The sequence below is a fragment of the Mustelus asterias genome, chromosome 9 (assembly GCF_964213995.1).
Source record: "Mustelus asterias chromosome 9, sMusAst1.hap1.1, whole genome shotgun sequence".
Classification (NCBI taxonomy): Eukaryota; Metazoa; Chordata; class Chondrichthyes; order Carcharhiniformes; family Triakidae; genus Mustelus; species Mustelus asterias.
The window spans coordinates 97,634,493-97,654,215 of record NC_135809.1 but is presented as its reverse complement, the minus strand read 5'-3'; the positions used below and the strand labels follow the sequence as shown (position 1 = coordinate 97,654,215).

Below are 19,723 nucleotides of genomic sequence, written 5' to 3'. Positions count from 1 at the left end.
CACTAGGTGAAACTTAGTGGCTGGTGAAAAGGATAGGATGCCTCTTTTCTGGACGCCCTGTCCCATTTCAGGCTCCCCATTCCCCAACCCCCCTTGCTGAGCCATGTAAGCAGTCATTTCATTGGGTAGACTGTGTGGTGACCAGATTAAGGGGCGGGAAGGACATAGTTCCATTTGAGGTTTGAAGAGATAGTGAAAGACTAAATGTGAAAATATCCAATGTTATACAGGATTGCTCTTGTTTAAAATAATGAAAAAGACGAAGAAACTATTTTTGATGAATTAAATGAAATAAATTGACCTATTAATGATCAGAGAGAAACATTTAGCCAATGCACTGTTAAACGATTGACAGCATGAATGGTGAAAGCTTGTGATTACGGGGAAAGCGCTTAGTAGTCGCATGGTATCATAGGTAAATGGGAGAGAAGATTGAGCTCTTTATGTTACACTGGGATCATGTAACAAGACTTGGAATGATTTTGACAAAACTATACAGCTAAAAAGCATTATCATGGTTTTGGTAGGAGGAGATGAGTCAATTTTGATTACAGGGAAGAATAATGTTGCTGGGGAAATGCATGTACTGTCCGTGTTTTCTTTATGGTGTGAGGCTTGAGCTTCATTTACCAAGCTGACAGTGACCCCTGGAAAATTGTCCAAGTTTCAAGTTCAGATAGTCAATACTTAGAGCTTGGTAAAAGGGGGACAAGACAATCTGCAATGGATGGGGAGTGGGATGGAGGAATTTCATGGATTGTACACAGTTGTTAAGATACTTCACACAATAAATTTTAGGTTATAGGGATATAGTGTTTTTAAGTAAACACTACTGAAACAACAAGACAAATGACCAATTGATTATTGGTTAAGAATAAAGAACAATACAGCACAGGAACAGGCCCTTCAGCCCACCAAGTCTTTGCCAACACAGATGTCTCTCTAATATAATATTTTTTTGCCTCTACGTGATCCATATCCCTCTATTCCCTGTCTATTCATGTATCTATCCAGATGCTTCTTGAACATTGTTATAGGATTTGCTTCCACCATCTCCTCTGGCAGTGCATTCCAGGCATTCACCACCCGCCGTGTGAAAAACTTGCCCCTTACATCTTTTTTAAGCTTTTCCCCTCTCACTCTCAACCTATGCCACCAAGTAATTGGCCCTTTGACCCTGGAAAAAAGACTCTGACTATCTACTCTATCCAAGCATGTCATTATCTTGTAAACCTTTATCAGGTCCCCCCTCATTCTCCGATGCTCCAATGAAAACAATCCAAGCTTCTCCAACCTTTCTTCATAGTCCATATTCTCCAAACCAGGCAATATCCTGGTAAATCTCTTCTGCACCTTTTCCAATGTGTCAACATCCTTCCGGTAGTGTGGTGACCAGAATTGTACTCAATACTCCAAAGGTGGCCTAGTCAAAGTCTTATGCAGCTGCAATATGATTTTCCAATTCCTATACTCAACACCCCGACAGGTGAAGGCCAGCATGCCATACTCCTTCTTGACAGCCTTGTCCACCCCAGTTGCCACCTTCAGGGAACTGTGGATCTGCACACAGTGCAGATCCCTCTGTATGCTAATATTTCTTAGGGGTCTGCCATTTACTGTAGTAGACTTTCCAAATCGCATCACTTCACATTTGTCTGGGTTAAATTCCATCTGCCATCTTTTGACCCAAGTCTCCAGCTGATTTATATCCTGTTGTATCCTCTGACAATCCTGCTCACTATCTGCTACTCCCCCAATTTTTTTATCATCTGCAAATTTAATAAGCAGACTACCTACATTTTTCTGCAAATCATTTACATATATTTCAAACAACAAAGATCCCAGCACTGATCCTTGCACTTGTCACAGACCTCCAGTTTGAAAAGTACCCTCCCATTGCTACTCTCTGCTTTCTATGCCCAAGCCAGTTTTGTATCCATTTTACCAGCTCACCTCGTATCCTATATGACTTCACCTTCTGTATCAGCCTGCCATGAGGAACCTTATCAAAGGTTTTACTAAATTCCATATATTCAACATCCACTGCCCTGGCCCTGGTCAATTTTTCTTGTCATTTCCTCAAAGAACTCAATCAAGTTTGTCATACATGACCTCCTTTTCACAAAACCATGATGCCTTTGCTAATAAGCCTATTTTCTTCCAGATGTAAGTATATCCTGTCCATAAGAATCTTCTCCAATAATTTCCCCACCACTGATGTCAGGCTCACAGGCCTGTAATTTCCCAGATTGTCTCTTCTGCCCTTCTAAAACAGAGGAACAATGTTAGCTACTCTCCAATGATCTGGTACCTTGCCCATGACTAAAGAGGATACAAAGATTTTGGCCAAGGCCTCAGCAATTTTTTCCTTCACCTCCCTCAGTATTCTGGGATAAACCCCATCTGGCCCTGGGGACTTGTCCACCTTAATGTTTTTCAAACCTCCAATTCCAATTTTTATCTCAACATGTCGTAGAATGTCAACCTCCTCCTTTCTACACTATTCTAATATTTCTACTATTATTGGTTAGGGGAGAAATATTGGCCAATAAACTCACTGCTACTTGAATGGTGTCATGTTAAATTTAGAGCTCTGTTGAAGTATCATCCTGATTTGAAACATTGGCTCTATCCGCTTTCACAGCAGCTGTCAGACTTGCTGAGATTTTCCAGCATTTTCTGTTTTTGTTTCAGATTTTAGTGTTCGCAGAATTTTGCTTTTATGATAAATTTAATGTCCATCTAAGCTCCCATAATGGGCAGACACAAAGAATGCCTCTTCCAACATAGCAGAATTTGTTTAGGATTGTACTTGAATACCAACCTAAATTATCCGCTTAAAGTTTAAGTGGGACACAAATCTACAACTGATTATAAAATGTAGGAAATAGACATCTTTTAAATATTTTTAAAATTTAGATAAGTTCAAAAAACAGATGCATGACTGAAGAAACATTTGTCATCACACCTAAAGCAAGGATTGCCTTCACAAGGAGAGATTCCTCCTGTTGCAGTTCACTTCATTTGCAAAACATTCAATTGATGTGTCAATGATTGCATTATGGACTTCATTGTGTTTTCTATGCATAATAACAGCAAGCTGACACAGCTGTGGTCGGCACGCTCCAACTTAGAAAATTGACAGATTTTGTCAATGTTAAGTGCCTGTTGTCCACTAACAAATGTCTTTAATCACAGATTCATTAAGAATTCAATAGGTGGTCTGACAAGGGCCTTGCCCAACAGTGGTATGTTTTTAAAAAAAGGGAATTCTTCTGGAAACATAGCTTGCTTTCAAACAGGACCTTGTTCTTCCTTTTAAATGAGAGAAAAAGCATATTACGATCCTCAGTGGTAACCTTTTAAGGAATGCTACTGATTTATCTTTTTAAAGCATGGGGATCTTTCTCTCAAAGCCATTTATGCTAAAAATCTAATCTATGCCGAAGGAAACCTAAAACAATTTATCTCAGCAAGTGGGATCAGATCAAATGATCAAGAGGCATTTCATTAATCACCACATCCAAGGATTCAAGTTTCAACATTTTTATAAGCAAAGCTCTTTTGAACTCGATTCATTCAGCAGCACACTTTCTTAGGCACAGCCTGGACCTAGCATGCTGATGCAGGGTAATTACACATTCTAAAAATATAGCACCATTTGTTTAAGTTAATGGAAAAGTTATACCAGCTACAGAGTGCAGAGGCAAAGGGAGATTAAGTTTCATGCTGACTATTGTAAATGCCTGACATATTAGATCAGAGATCATATCCAACTGGGGAATGAAGATTCTAAGGGTAATGGAAGGATGAGTGAAACAAACTGGATAATAGAAAGGTTTTCAAGAAGCAAAAACTCTCCTTTATTCCTTACTTTATATTGAATCAATGGTTTTACTTTTAACTTTCAATCTTATGCTTCCCCTCTCTCTCTCTCCTTGAAATGAAGGCTTACTTCAATCCTCCACATCACTGTCACTTCATGATTGAAATAGTAGAGTTGGAGTTGGGGAGAGCTGGGTGGGGGTGGAGGAATGGTGGGGAGTCGGGGATGAGTGAAAAGACCCTTACACAGCTGGCTATTTATGTTTTTCTTAACATATTCACTACCTAAGATAAAACTTACCAACCCTGCAAAGTGCTACATCTAGTGGCTAGAATGAATATTGTCATGTTTACTTGTAAAAAGAAAATGCTGAACATGGAGAACTGGTCAATATCTGAAAGGAAAAAAGTTAGCATTTTGAATGGAATCCACAGTAAAATTACGAAGGGAAACAAAATGTGGAAGGTTGAGGGGTGGATATTCCACGTAAAACATTAGCCTATCTTTCCAACTGACTTGCGTATATTTCCCATTTCAGAAAAAGACCCCTAAGATTATCTTGAAAAGGCATTAAGAATGAGTAAAAGCCTCTGCAGGGTAACTATAGAGCTAGGTTTTTCTTTTGAAAGAGAAGTTGAAGCTCAGGTTGTTGCCTTGTTTAAATGGGAAAAGCAAGGTCACTCCATTGGGAAGAAAATGACAGGAGTTTTCTGCACCATGGGACACTTTGATGAAGGTTTGGAGCGATGGGGCTCCCACGCTGAGCGTTTTGACTATTTTGTGCAGGCTAACAAAGTAGTGGAAGATATTGGGGTTCCCATGTTCCTGAATGTGACGGGGAGAAAAAAAATGATCTCCTCAGAAATTTAATGCAACCAGAGAAGCCAGGCACTAAAAGGTATGAACAAATTGTAGAGATTCTGCAAGCACACTGTTTGGCAAAGCCTTTGGTCATTGCAGAGCTCTTCAGATTTCACAAAAGACATCAAGAAGAAGGGGGATCAATTGCACAATTGGTAGCTGTATTAAGAAGACTTGCAGAGTATTGTGACTTTGGTGATGTGCTGAATGATACAATTTGGGAACGATTGATCTGTGATCTGTGAAGGGAGATCAAAAGCGCTGGTTAACCGAGAGTAACCTTACTCTGAAAAAGGCCATGGGAATTGCTGATTCAATGGAGCTGACTGAAAAAGAAGCTCAGCAACTGAGATTGAATACCTAGATACAAAAAAATGTCAGCTGAAATGACACATCAGAGTTTTGAAACTTGTACATGTCATCGATGTGCGAAGCCAGGGCATTCAGCTGCAGAATGCTAGTGCAAGGATATAATATGCAGAAGCTGTGGAAAACAAGGTCATATGCCTGCTGGAAGAAAAAGCAAGCTGCGAGCAAAAATAATAAGAAGCAAGAGCAAACCAAGACAACCTGTAAACACAATAAAAGAAGAGGTGTTCATGCTGTGCAAAAGGGGCGAGAGAAACAAAACATCTCTCAGTCTGAGGAAGAATTATCACTGAACGTGCTAGCTATTGATGGTAGTATGAATAAATACTGGGTCACTTCACTGCTGGATGGACAGCCAGTAAGGATAGAAGTCGATAATGGGGCAGCATTGTTACTGGTGCCAGAGGCTGTACATGAGGAAAAATGTAGACATGTTCCCTTAAAAGCTTCAAGAATAGTGTTAAAGATGTACACAGGTGAAGTGGTTCCACCGAAGGCCCACATTGAAGTAGCTGCGCAATTTAATGATTTGTCTTTACATGTAGTAAAGGGCAATTATCCAGCAATGATGGGTCAAAATGCTTAGAAAAGATTTGACTGAAGTGGGCTGAAATCAACCTGATGACTAATGGAGAATCAGGCCACACAAAAATTCTAAAGAAACACACAGAGAACTGGGTAGGATGAATGACATTACAGTTAAATTGAAGATTAAAGAAGTAAGCCAAACAAAATGCTTGAAGGCAAAGTTGGTACCTCATGCTATCAGGCTGAAAGTGGAGGCTGACTTGGAACAACTGGTGAAGACGGAAGTCTTGGAACCGGTCAGTATTCGTGAATGTGCCACGTTAATAGTACCAGTCATCAAAAGGATGGATCTGTATAGATTTGTGGAGCCTTCAAATTCAGCACTGTGTCCAGAACAATACCTATTAACCCACAATGAAGACCCGTTTGCAGGATTGGCAGGAAGCCAACATTTTAGCAAAATCCACCAGAGCCAAGCATACCTACAGATGAATATAGACCAGAAGTCACAGGAAATTCTGACAATTGTGATACATAAAGGCTTGTTCCAGTACCAAAGATTACTGTTTGGTATCACATCAGCTCCAGCATTGTTTCAAAGGGCAATGGATCATATCCTGAGTGGAATGAGTGGCATCCAGTGTTATCTGGAATGAGATCCGAGTCACAAGCTGAAAGTGGAGGCTGATTTGGAATGACTGGTGGAGACGGAAGTCTTGGAACCTGTCAGTATTTGTGAATGGGCTACACCAATAGTACTTATCATCAAAAAGGATGGATCTGTACAGATTTGTGGAGACTTCAAGGTCATCCTTAATCCAGTGTTGTGTATGGAACAATACCAATTAGCCCACATTGATGACCTGTTTTGTGGGATTAGCAGGCCAACATTTTAGCATAACTCACCTGTGCCAGACATACAGATGAACGTAGACCAGAAGACACAGGAACTTCTGACAATCGTGATACTTAAAGGCTTGTTCCGGTACCGAAGATTACTGTTTAGTATTACATCAGCTCCAGCATTATTTCAAAGAGAAATGCATCAGATACTAAGTGGACTGAGTAGAGTCCAGTGCTATCTGATAGAGATGAAGAGGAATTTGGATGCCACTCTTCAGAGATTTGAAGATTATGAACTGAGAATCTGCAAGGACAAGTATGAATTTTTCCAATCCTTCATTGAGTATTTGGAACATGTGATTGATGGCACAAGCCTTCACAAATCTCCTTCAAAGGTCAAGGCTATCCCAGACGTGCCTGCAACTCAGAATATTTTCAGGTTGCGATCCTTCCTAGGATAGTTGAAGATTTGTTTCATACTTGGCAACCATTTTAAAACCATTGCATGAACTGTTGTGACAAAACAAGAAATGGAAGTGGTTGGATCAATGCAATAATGCTAAAGAAGCATTTCTCAAATCAGAAGTCCTTACACATTTTCATCCTACTCTACCCCTACAGTTGACGGCGGCACGGTAGCATAGTGGTTAGCACTGCTGCTTCACAGCTCCAGGGACCTGGGTTCGATTCTCGGCTCGGGTCACTGTCTGTGCGGAGTTTGCACATTCTCCCCGTGTCTGCGTGGGTTTCCTCCGGGTGCTCCGGTTTCCTCCCACAGTCCAAAGATGTGCGGGTTAGGTTGATTGGCCAAACTCAATTTCCCCTTAGTGTCCCGGGATGCGTAGATTAGAGGGATTAGCGGGTAAATATGAGGGTTAGAGGGATTAGCGGGTAAATATGTAGGGATACGGGGATAGGGCTTGGGAGGGATTGTTGTCGGTGCAGACTCGATGGGCCAAATGGCCTCTTTCTGCACTGTAGGGTTTCTATGGTTCTATGGTTGACGTGTGATGTATCTCCTTATGGTGTTGGAGTGGTGGTATCCCACAACATTCCATTGGGTGAAGAAAGACCCATTGCCTTTTTGTCTCAAATACTGCACAAAGCTGAAAGTAACTACACACAAATCGAAAGGGAAGCTTTAGGGATTATATTTGGAGTAAAGAGATTCCATCAATTCCGGTACAGAAGAAATTTCACACTGTTGATCGACCATCGTCCATTGTTGCCTATTTTTGGACCACACACATGAATTCCATCACTTGCAACAAGTAGAATCCAGAGATGGGCATTGCTTTTGATGGACTTTCCCAATTACTACTAGCAAGTGATTTGTCAGACTACTTGAATGGAAGTAGATTCTTGTTGCTTCAGGACAAGTGAAGCAGTATACTCGGAGTGATCTCATATTCTCCAAAGTAATGGACATGGTACAACAAGGTGAGACCTCAGAACTAAAACCTGACTTGAAACTGTACTCCACCAGAAGAATGTAGCTTTCTGTGCTCTCAGGATGTCTCTTCAGGTGCTCAGAGTAATCAATCCATCACCATTGAGAAGAACAAATTGCACAAATTATGGAATTATGTGCATGAAAAAAACAGTGAGGAGTTATTTCTGGTGGCCTGGGTTGGACATGGAGATTGAAGAGAAAGCTGAAACATGTTCTTCATGTGTAAAGTTACGAAACTGGCCTCTATTAGCACCGCTGTATCCTTGGGAATGGCTGGAAGAGGCTTGGCAAGTTGAATTTCCAGGACCTTTGAAGGACAGTGTTATTAGTAATGGTTGATGCTCATTCAAAATGGCCAGAAGTCTCCAGGAGAATTGGGGGCACAGGTGAGTGCAGTGGCCATCACAAAGGAGAAGGTTCTGGGGAAAATGAAAGCTCTGAAGGTAGATAAATAACTTGGACTGGATGGACTACACCCCAGAGTTCTAAAAGAAATAGCTGAGGAAATTGTGGAGACATTGGTGGTGATCCTTCAGGAATCACTGGAGGCAGGGAGAGTCTCAGAGGACTGGAAAGTAGCTAATGTAACACCGCTGTTTAAGAAGGGAGGGAGACAGCAGACAGGAAATTAAAGGCCAGTTAGCCTGACTTCGGTCATTGGCAAGATTTTAGATTGCATTATTAAAGATGAGATCACGGAGTATTTGGAAGTGCATGATAAAATAGGGCTGAGTCAGCACAGCTTCATCAAGGGGAGGTCATGTATGACAGATCTGTTAGAGTTCTTTGAGGAGGTAACAAGGAACTTAGATTAAGGAGAACCAGTGGACATGATTTATTTAGATTTCCAGAAGGCCTTTGACAAGGTGCCGCATAGGAGACTGTTAACTAAGCTAAGTGCCCATAGTGTTAAGGGTAAGATCCTGGCATGGATAGAGGATTGGCTGACTGGCAGAAGGCAGAGAGTGGGGGTAAAGGGGTCTTTTTCAGGATGGCAGCCGGTGACTAGTAGTGTGCCGCAGGGGTCAGTGCTGGGACCACAACTTTTCACAATGTACATTAACGATTTGGAAGAAGGAACTGAAGGCACTGTTGCTAAGTTTCATAGAATCATACAGTGCAGAAGGAGGCCATTGGGGCCATCGAGTCTGCACCGACCATAATTCCACCCAGGCCCTATCTATCCCCATAACCTCATGCATTTACCCTAGCTAGTCCCCCTGACATTAAGGGACAATTTAGCGTGGCCAATCCACCTAACCTGCACATCTTTGGACTGTGGGAGGAAACCGGACCACCCAGAGGAAACCCATGCAGACACGGAAAGAACATGCAAACTCCACACAGGCAGTGACCCAAGCTGGGAATCGAACCCCGGTCTCTGGTGCTGTGAGGCAGCAGTGCTAACCACTATGCTACCATGCCGCCCCAAAGATGCAGATGATACAAAGATATGTAGAGGTATTGAGGGAACAGGGGGGCTGCAGAAGGACTTGGACAGATTAGGAGAGTGGGCAAAGAAGTGGCAGATGGAATACAATATGGAAAAGTTATGCACCTTGGAAGGAGGAATAGAGGCATAGACTATTTTCTAATTGGGGAACTGCTTAGGTAATCAGAAGCACAAAGGAACTTGGGAGTCATTGTTCAAGATTCTCTTAAGGTTAACGTGCAGGTTCAGTTGGCAGTTAGGAAGGCAAATGCAATGTTAGCATTCATATCGAGAGGGCTAGAATGCAAGAGCAGGGATGTACTTCTGAGGTTGTATATGGCTCAGGTCAGACCCCATTTGGAGTACTGTGAGCAGTTTTGGACCCTGTATCGAAGGAAGGATGTGCTGGCCTTGAAAAGGGTCCAGAGGAGGTTCACAAGAATGATCCCTGGAATGAAGGGCTTGTCATATGAGGAACAGTTGAGGTTTCTGCATCTGTACTGATTGGAGTTTAGAAGGATGAGGGGGCAATCTCATTGAAACTTACAGGATACTGCGAGGCCTGGATAGGGTGGATGTGGAAAAGATGTTTCCACCAGTAGGAAAAACTAGAACCAGAGGGCACAACCTCAGGCTAAAGGGACGATCCTTTAAAACAGAGATTAGGAGGAATTTCTTCAGCCAAAGAGTGGTGAATCTGTGGAATTCTTTGCCGCAGAAAGCTGTGGAGGCCAGGTCATTGAGTATCTTTAAGACAAAGATAAATAGGTTCTTGATTAATAAGGGGATCAGGGGTTATGGGGAAAGGCAGGAGAATGGGATGAGAAAAATATCAGCCATGATTGAATGGTGGAGCAGACTCAATGGGCCGAGTGGTCTAATTCTGCTCCTTTGTCTTATGGTCTTATGGCCTTATAATGAAGTCAACTTCATCAGGAAAGATAATTGAGAAGCTAGGAGAAGTCTTTAGTAGGTTTGGATTCTCTGAGCAATTGGTAAGTGACAACAGACCTCAGTTTGTCTCCCAAGAATTCAAATGTTTCTTGAAAGAGAATGTTATACAACATATTAGGTCTGCAACATGCCATCCTGCTACGAACGGAATGGCAGAGCTTTTTGTTCCAACCATGAATCATACATTGAGAGCAACCAGGGAACAAGTTTTGCTGATCAAATGCCTTAATTAATTCCCACTGATTAATAGGAATACCACTCTTCGAACAACTAAAGTCTCTCCTGCATTACATTCGGCATTCGACTTGTTGAAACCTCCGAAATCAAAAGAAACTGTTCAATAAAAGCAACATAGACAGACAGAAAATCGGAAAAGTAAAGCAAAACAGCATGGGGGCATTCTTACCTTCTCGTCCCGCTGGTCGATGGGTGGGACAAGCCAGTAAAATCGTGAGAGAGCAGAAAAATCGGGTGTGTGCCCGATTTCTCACCTCTTGTGATCTTACCAGCATTGGATATCCGGGGGGCCCAAGGCTAATTGTAATTTTTAAATTCTATTTAAAATAGAATTTAAATAATACAAGTGAGCCTGGGATGCAACTGTCTGGGCTCACTTACCTTAGCAGCCTTGCCGGTGAAGGTCCTCACTCGGGAGGATCACATATGGTCCCCATCAATGGGAACCAGTCGTGATGGCCTCGCCGGTAGGACTGTAGGCCATTGAAGCCCCTCCCTAGGAGTGGGAGCATGGGGGTGCCTGGCACTGCCCACTGGGCACCCTGGCACTGTGAGCCTGGCGTAATGACACTGCCCACTGGACACCAAGCAGTTCCTAGGGGGCAGGATCTAAGGCAGAGGGACACTGTGCACTCTGCAATGGAGATCGGGGGCTGGAAAGTTGTGCACTCTGCAACCAGCGATCACCTAGTTGCAGAGTTGGGGAGTGGGGGTGGGGGGGGGGGGGGGGGGGGGGGGTGGGATGATCAACCGGTCAGTGGGTAGGGGCCATTTGGTCCCTGCAGGAGGGCTGCGGGGTTGACTGGCCACAGATAGCTGGGGGAAGAAGATTGACAGATCTCTCTCTGTTCTGTGCTATTGCACACAACAGGGAGATTTGCACATGCGCAATGGCACCCTCTTCTGCTACAAGCTGCCGTCTTTCGGTGAGCTTAGGCCCCAACCCTTCCCCTGCCCCCAAGAAATAGATCTTGCTTAATTTTTTTCCTCAAAATGTTGTAAGATTCAATGTTTAAGTCGCACAAAGAAATGGTGCATTTCTCTCCCGTTTTCACGCTCGTTCGGCACTTAGAATTTTTTTTGGTAAGAATGCCCCCCCATGTCTTCCACCAAGGACAAGGAGTGTTGGCCAGTAATTACTCCACAGGACAGAAATGGATTCCTGCACGATCCTTGCACAGACTCGATCTGTCTCTCATACTGTCCAAACCAGAGATGATGTCAGCTGGAGGAGGCATGTGGACCAGCTGTTGCTGGAGAACTGATCCGCCAGAAATGAAACCTGTTGAAAATTCAAATTCAACTGTATAAAGTCCTGACCTGAACTTTCCTGAAACCATGACACTGACAGATACCTTTAGTTACAATGTCGACACTCGTTAAAGCAACCATTGATAATGTTCATGCAAAGATGAAAACATCAGTTTTCAAACATTGCAAAGAAAAATACATCATCAACTGTTCCAAGAGCAATGACCGCCAAACCATCTGATTTATTGATTATTGTTATTTGATTATTGTTCCTGTTACATTCTATTTGAAATTTTTGGGGATGTTCAATTTAAAGGGAGAGGAAATCTTATGTATTTATATTGAGTCTTAGGAGTTGCAGTAAGCACTGTGTACTAATATATGCATATCATCACTGGAAGTGATGTCAGAGGTCGCTAGCGCAGGAAACCACCAGAGTGAAGAAGCAGCCCATAGTGAACAAACCTTGTACATAAAGCTCCATTAGTTTTTACCCCTCCGTGCTTCCTAGCATCCATACCACAGTACACAACAAGTATCACGTCTGCATTCCACTCCATACTATTGAATAAGCTATCTGTACTTTTTGTAATGCTTCCAGGCATGAAACATTCAAGTCACCTTTTGTGTCATGGGGAATGATGACTGAGAACATTCACACCAGTCCTTAACGTGGGTCTCATTTTGTGAAAACTCACAAATTCCTCTTTTTAATGAAAATAAATTCACCTGATTTTCAGAATAAATGAGTATTCACATATCTGTCGGCAGATACACCAATCCAGATGCAGCATTTCAAAAGATATAATGAAGAATGCAAATACTTGACGTAAAAACAACCAGTATGTGAAACACACAATGGGCCATTTGTATCTGAAGAAGAAAGAAAGGTTGATATTTTGGATGAAACTTTGGTGGAATTGGGGAGATGGTGGTGTAATGGACATTGGTGCAGCATCCACCACAGCAGCTGCTGGAATTTAAATTCAATGAATAAATCTGGAATATAAAGATAGTCTCAGTAATATGACCGTGACAATCATCAAAAACCCATCTGGTTCACTAATGTTCATTGGGGAAGGAAATCTGCTATCCTTACCTGGTCTAGCCTGTACTGCCCTCTGAAATGGCCTAGCAGGACATTCAATTCAAGGGCAATTAGCGATGGGCAACAAATGTCAGCAAGGTGAGAATTGGGATCTCAAGGATAGCCAATCACTATCTCTACCTGGATACGAGGCTGAAAGCTCATCAGCAGTTCCTTCACTTTCCCCGATGTACCCCAATACATTTACAATATTTGTAGGTAAATGCACAAAGCATGGTGAGTGACATTGATTAGCTGTGGGTGAAAATCGCCACATATCAATAAGGGACTTCTTTGACTCAAAAGAAGGGTAGAACTGGATATGAAATATTCCTGGATACAAAGATTTCAGGAAAGAGAGGAGTGGTGGTATTATTGATGAACAGGAATATTATAGTGCTGGAGAGGGAGAGGATGTCTTGGAAGGGTGAAGGACAGATTTGATTTGGTTAGAGTTAAGGAACAATAGAGGTGTCTTACACTACAGGATGTATTCTTTAGGCCACCACCTAGTGTGAAAGATATAGAGGATCAACTTTGGAGGGAAATTACAGAGAGGTACAAAAACTTCAGAGTAGTGATAATATAGATCTTTAATTATGCTATGTAGGCAGGTATAGTAATATAATAAAGTGCCACATAATAGACTTGCCAGCAAAATTGAAACCCACAGAACGAAAGGGACAGTGGCAGCATAGATATGAATATGTCTACCCACTGTTAGCACACAGGCTGCTGCCATTGTCTTCCAAGTATAAACACCTTTCACCTTCTTCCCAATAAAATAATCTCAGCAACCGGTAATGTCAAGCATACTTCAGAACTGGTCACATGACACTCTTCATTTTACTTAAAGAAACAATCCCAAATCATATCAGCCTTATAAACCTCATAATTGTAACACATATAGCACATGACCCTTTGATAATGAACAACCATTGTTATAAATGGCATTACCATTGCTGAATTCCCCACTATCAACATCCTGGGGGTTACGATCGACCAGAAACTGAACTGGACTAGCCATGTAAATACTGTGGCTACAAGAGCAGGTCAAAGCCTAGGAATCCTGTAGTGAATAACTCACCTCCTGACTCCCTAAAGCTGTCCACCATCTCCAGGACACAAGGCAGGAGTATAATGGAATACTCTCCACCTACCTGGATGAGTGCAGTTCCCACAACACTGAAGAAGCTCTGCACTATCCAAGACAAAGAAGTCCGCTTGATTGTAACCCTCTTCCACAAACATTCAATCCCTCCACCACTGATGAACAATAGCAGCTGTGCATACCATCTACACAATGCACTGCAGGAACTCACCAAGATTCCTTCGGCAGCACCTTCCAAACCCACTACCATCTAGAAGGACAATTTGTGGAGATGCCGGTGTTGGACTGGGATGGGCACAGTAAGAAGTCTTACAACACCAGGTTATCAGGTGAGTGATGAAGGAGCAGCACTCTGAAAGCTCATGATTCCAAATAAACCTTTTGGAATTTAACCTGGTGTTGTGAGACTTCTAGAAGGGACAGCAGAAACCTGTGAAAACCACCACCTGGAAGATCCTTTCCAAGTCACTCACCATCCTGACTTGGAAATATATCACCATTATTTCACTGTCTCTGGGCCATAATCCTGGAACTCCCCCCCCCAAACAGCACTGTGGGTGTACCTACACCTCAGGGACTGCAGCGGTTTAAGAAGGCAGCTCGCTGCCATCTTCTCAAGGGCAGCTAGGGATGGGCAATAAATGCTGGCCTAGCCAACGATGCCCACATCCCGTAAATGATTAAAAATCAATAAATAAAACTAACTCACTACTCCTTCTCAGACAGCGAGGACTGTATTTTACCAGCTCCCTGACAGCAGGCTGACAAGGAGGAAGTCTCATGAAATGGCAGAGATGGCATCGGTTGGGGGGTGCGATGTCTTCCTGCAGCCATGGGATTTTCTCACTTGTTTGATTGCCCAGTAACTGCAGAAAAACACACTTCATTCAGTATTATAAAAGCTGGTACACTCTTACCTCATAGTCTGTTATTGGTTCTCTAAAGTACTAGCTTAGGTCTTTTTGAATCTCCCATAATGTAGTAAAGGTTAAAGAGTAGAGTTTACACTGTGGGCACAATTGGCATCCAAGGTGCAAATTGCATCCCAAATTCTTCAAGATTTTTGCTAAATGCAAGAGCTGCCATCAACTAACACAATTGGGGCCACACTTTAGAACATAATTTTTCTTCAAGTTTATTTTAGAAATACTCTTTAATTTAATTAAATGTGTAACTCTCTTCAGTTTAATCAATAAAGCCAAAAATAGGCATGTACCCAAAATTTTAATCAGAGTGTCTCCTTCACTACCTGTATGTAACCCCATTTTTAATAACTGGAAACAACTTTCAAAAACTACACAGAACTATTTGCTAATTACATTGGTACAAAGCAGTTTATTAATAAAGTTATACAAAAATTTGCAAGTGAGTCTATTCATATCCTTGAAGTTAAAAACGGCTTAACTTTTAGAGCACCTTTGAAGCCTTGCAAATGGTCACATAGAAACATAGAAACTAGAAGCAGGCGTAGGCTTTTGGCCTTCGAGCCAGCTCTGCCATTCATTTTGATCATGGCTGCTCATCAAATTCAATATCCTGATTCCCCTATAACCCTTGGTCCCTTTAGCCCCAAGAACTATACCTAATTTCTTCTTGACATCACACAGTTTAAATTCACAACGGTGATTAATTCAATCTGAGGGCGTGGCCAGATATGTTTGGGATAACTTCTAGTGCAATGTTTTAAACAAGAACAAAAGATTGTGGAAACTCTAATTCCTCTGAATTTATATTGTACTTAAAATCTGTTGTCCTGGTGTCCCAGAACACCCAGCACAACTAAGCAGAAACTCCCAGCCAAATGTAAGGACTGCTTTCTCGACTAATTTTTGACAAAGATTTTTCAAATGATTTGTTATTTTGCTTCATTTTCCTTTTTAATGAGATATAAATTTAGAAAATTACAATGCTGTTTCCTTCAACATGTCACTAACATGTTTGTACCTTAATATTTTAATTCAATGTAACAGTTGCATAGCTCTGCAGACACCAGATGGCACTGTATGTGTTCCAATTGTTTAAGTGCTTATGTTTCCGCTTCCTCGTGAACTGTAGTACATGTAATTAACATTAAGTTGGTTTTTAACTTATTACCACCAAAATAATTAATTTCAGTACCTTTCGGCCCTACAGTATTATTGGGAGATATTTTAGCATTACCCTTTATAACATTGGGCTGGATATTATGAACCTTCCATGGGGAAGTAAGCAGATGGGTGGACCTGTAAATTCAGGTGATGTGTCACTGGCACTGTACCTGCTGCCAGCCGCTGCCACTTTCCCAGACCCGCCCCCACTGCAATTTTACCAGCAGCAGAGGAGGCATCAAGTAGTCTGGCTGCTCGTGGTCAAATTAATGCCGACTTAATTACCTCTTCCCACTGCTGTTCAGGTTTAGAAGGTGGTGAGAGAGGTCTGCACCCAACATGAACCCCAGCAGGGTTGTCCCTGCAGTGAAAGGGGGAGGATTAGTTGGGGGATGGGGGGGGAGTTGCCTCCATTCCAGGTCCCCAGTGCCAATTGGAGCCATCCTTGGTTTTCCCTCCCAATTTCACTCTCCCCCCTTGCCTTGCCCATCAGTTCCCCCAACCCCCTCATCCCTCTTGCCAGGATCTGTCTGAGATCATTGGAGGTCCAAGTCCGTTGCTGATTGCCTCCTCCTTCATCTAGCTGCATTACCGGCATTGGCCACTGCTCCCAGTGGTGTAGCCTGTGCTGAAGAGTTGCCAGCTTCCAATTAGCCAGCAGTTCTATTGGGTAGGACTTCCTGGGCAGAAGTCTAGGCTCATAACAATTAAAAGCCAATTGCCGAAAAATTAAAGTGGAATGAGTCGGCCAAGTGAAGGCAGGCTCTACCCCAACATTCACGCTGGGGTACGGAGTGCCCATCCTCAGAGGGTGGTGGTTGATAGTAAATATTCATCATGGAGTGCGGTTACAAGTGGTGTACCTCAGGGATCTGTTTTGGGGCCACTGCTGTTTGTAATATTTATTAATGATCTGGATGAGGGTATAGTTGGGTGGATTAGCAAATTTGCTGATGACACCAAAGTCGGTGGTGTGGTAGACAGTGAGGAAGGGTGTCGTAGTTTGCAGGAAGACTTAGACAGGTTGCAAAGTTGGGCCGAGAGGTGGCGGATGGAGTTTAATGCGGAGAAGTGTGAGGTAATTCACTTTGGTAGGAATAACAGATGTGTTGAGTATAGGGCTAACGGGAGGACTTTGAATAGTGTGGAGGAGCAGAGGGATCTAGGTGTATGTGTGCATAGATCCCTGAAAGTTGGGAATCAAGTAGATAAGGTTGTTAAGAAGGCATATGGTGTCTTGGAGTTTATTGGTAGGGGGATTGAATTTAGGAGTCGTAGCGTTATGTTGCAACTGTACACAACTCTGGTGCGGCCGCACTTGGAGTACTGTGTGCAGTTCTGGTCCCCACATTACAGGAAGGATGTGGAGGCTTTGGAGAGGGTGCAGAGGAGGTTTACCAGGATGTTGCCTGGTATGGAGGGGAGATCCTATGAGGAGAGGCTGAGGGATTTGGGATTGTTTTCGCTGGAAAGGCGGCGGCTAAGAGGGGATCTTATTGAAACATATAAGATGATTAGAGGTTTAGATAGGGTGGATAGTGATAGCCTTTTTCCTCTGATGGAGAAATCCAGCACGAGGGGGCATGGCTTTAAATTGAGGGGGGGTAGTTATAGAACCGATGTCAGGGGTAGGTTCTTTACCCAGAGGGTGGTGAGGGATTGGAATGCCCTGCCAGCATCAGTAGTAAATGCGCCTAGTTTGGGGGCGTTTAAGAGATCCGTAGATAGGTTCATGGACGAAAAGAAATTGGTTTAGGTTGGAGGGTCACAGTTTTTTTTTAACTGGTCGGTGCAACATCGTGGGCCGAAGGGCCTGTTCTGCGCTGTAATGTTCTATGTTCTATGTTCAGTATAAACCAGTCCATTATCTCTTTGGGTTTTTCTTCTTGATACTTGTGTTTTTAAGCCCACATTTAAACTTAATGTTTTCTCAAATATGTTAATTTACTGTTGCAAAAAAGGAAGCACTTACCGTCTTACCTTCAAAAAAATATCTGGGTAACAGGGTTATATTGCGAAAAGAGAGACTCAGATGAACTTACTCAGTTGATATGAGATTTGAATTAGATATTCAAAATGATGAGAGACATGAATCATTTAAAGGTAAGCAGGATACTTAAATTAAACTTCAAGTGCAGATCTAAATTACATGACAGCAGAATTAAGAAAACTCAGAATAGCGATAATAGGAATGCTCACGTTCACCAATAGTTGATACACAGAAGAGACCACATGGTAAGCGATCAGTGTTGAGACAGGTAAATCTGTTATTACGAAAGTTGATTAGGAGAATGGGACTGAAATCTATATGAATGTTACGTGCAAACTGAAAGGTCCAAATCATGGACCTCAAATCCTGGCCTGCCTCGGGCCACTGACAGAGGCCCAGAATTACAATTTTGAGACAGTGCCAGTTTGGAAAGTTCTGTCTTCACTACTGTTCTTTAATAATCGGTCAATTTTATATCCACCAGTCCTGGCCATGAAACTCTACAAAAACACACATCTGAAAAATTCAAAAAGTGTTAAACTCAACATGCAAAACACAATCAGCTGGCAGCTGGGCTAACTGGTAGGGAGAGTAAAGACTTCAAAGCGGAATGTCTGTCTATGCATGTTTCACATCCTAAACAATATATGGTTAAATAAATATATTAAATAAATCTATATATTAACTTTATTGAGCAAGCATAGATGAAAGAAGGGAGTGAGCCTTTCGCTTAGTGGTACCATTTCCACCCAAGTCAGCTTAGTGAGAGCATTTCCACCCAAGTCATCCATCTACACAGAGCAACTAATACCTCAGAGCAACTAGAATCAGAAGGTTTTTATTCATGCCCCATCCAGCTGTTTTCAGGATGTTACCAGTCCTCGAGTATAGGATTTAATGGGGGGTGGGAAGCCACAGGTGAGATTTTCCGGCCTCCCAGCCACGTGTTTCCCACTGGCAGGAAGTGGTGCGTTGTTTGCTATTGGCGGGATTCACTGGAATTCCCATTGACGTCGCCCCTCATTGGCGGGAAACCCACGGGCTGGGGTGTGCTGCCAGCGGGACCGGAGAATTCCGCAGGCGTAAACAGCTGGAAAATTCCAACCCTCATCTGTTGTAAAGGGTAGGTGAGACTCATTGGCCATTGTTGCAGCTCACCCAGGGGAAGGTAATCCAAAAGAAGGTGCTCCAAAGGATGAAAGCAGGAAAACACCTCAGCTATTCTTCACATGGCTGAAGAATCTTGTGTGAAACTTGGGTTAGAGCCTGTCCTAGGAGAGAATGGACAGATATGAAAGAACATATGAAACATAGGAACATGTCAGGCTTGGGCTGGTAAGTGGCAAATAACACTTGTGCCACACAAATACCAGGCAATGACCATCTCCAAAAGAGAGAATGCAATCACCCCCCCTTGACATTCACATGGCATTAACATCGCTGAAAAACAAGCTCTTGTCCTGTTGACCTGAACTTCATCCTTCAAACACATTGCAAATTGAGATGGGTGATCTTTCAGCGTCCATAGTGTGCAAAAGAAGTTCACAGCTGGCTGTTCCCATCTTCAAAGACTGGCTGAAAAATATTCCCAATATCAAAATTAAGGCCAATAATATTTCATTTGATGGCTTTGCACTTTCCTTAATTGTGCCATTACTTTTAGAAAGTAACACAGGAATCTGGCCAAAATAAAT

The 19,723-nt window shown here is 42.5% G+C and overlaps 1 protein-coding gene across 1 annotated transcript in view; it reads left to right on the top strand.

Annotated features, from left to right (window-relative positions):
* Nucleotides 1-19,723, top strand: part of otog (otogelin) — a 217,048-nt gene that overhangs the window by 106,971 nt on the left and 90,354 nt on the right. The window lies entirely within an intron of this gene.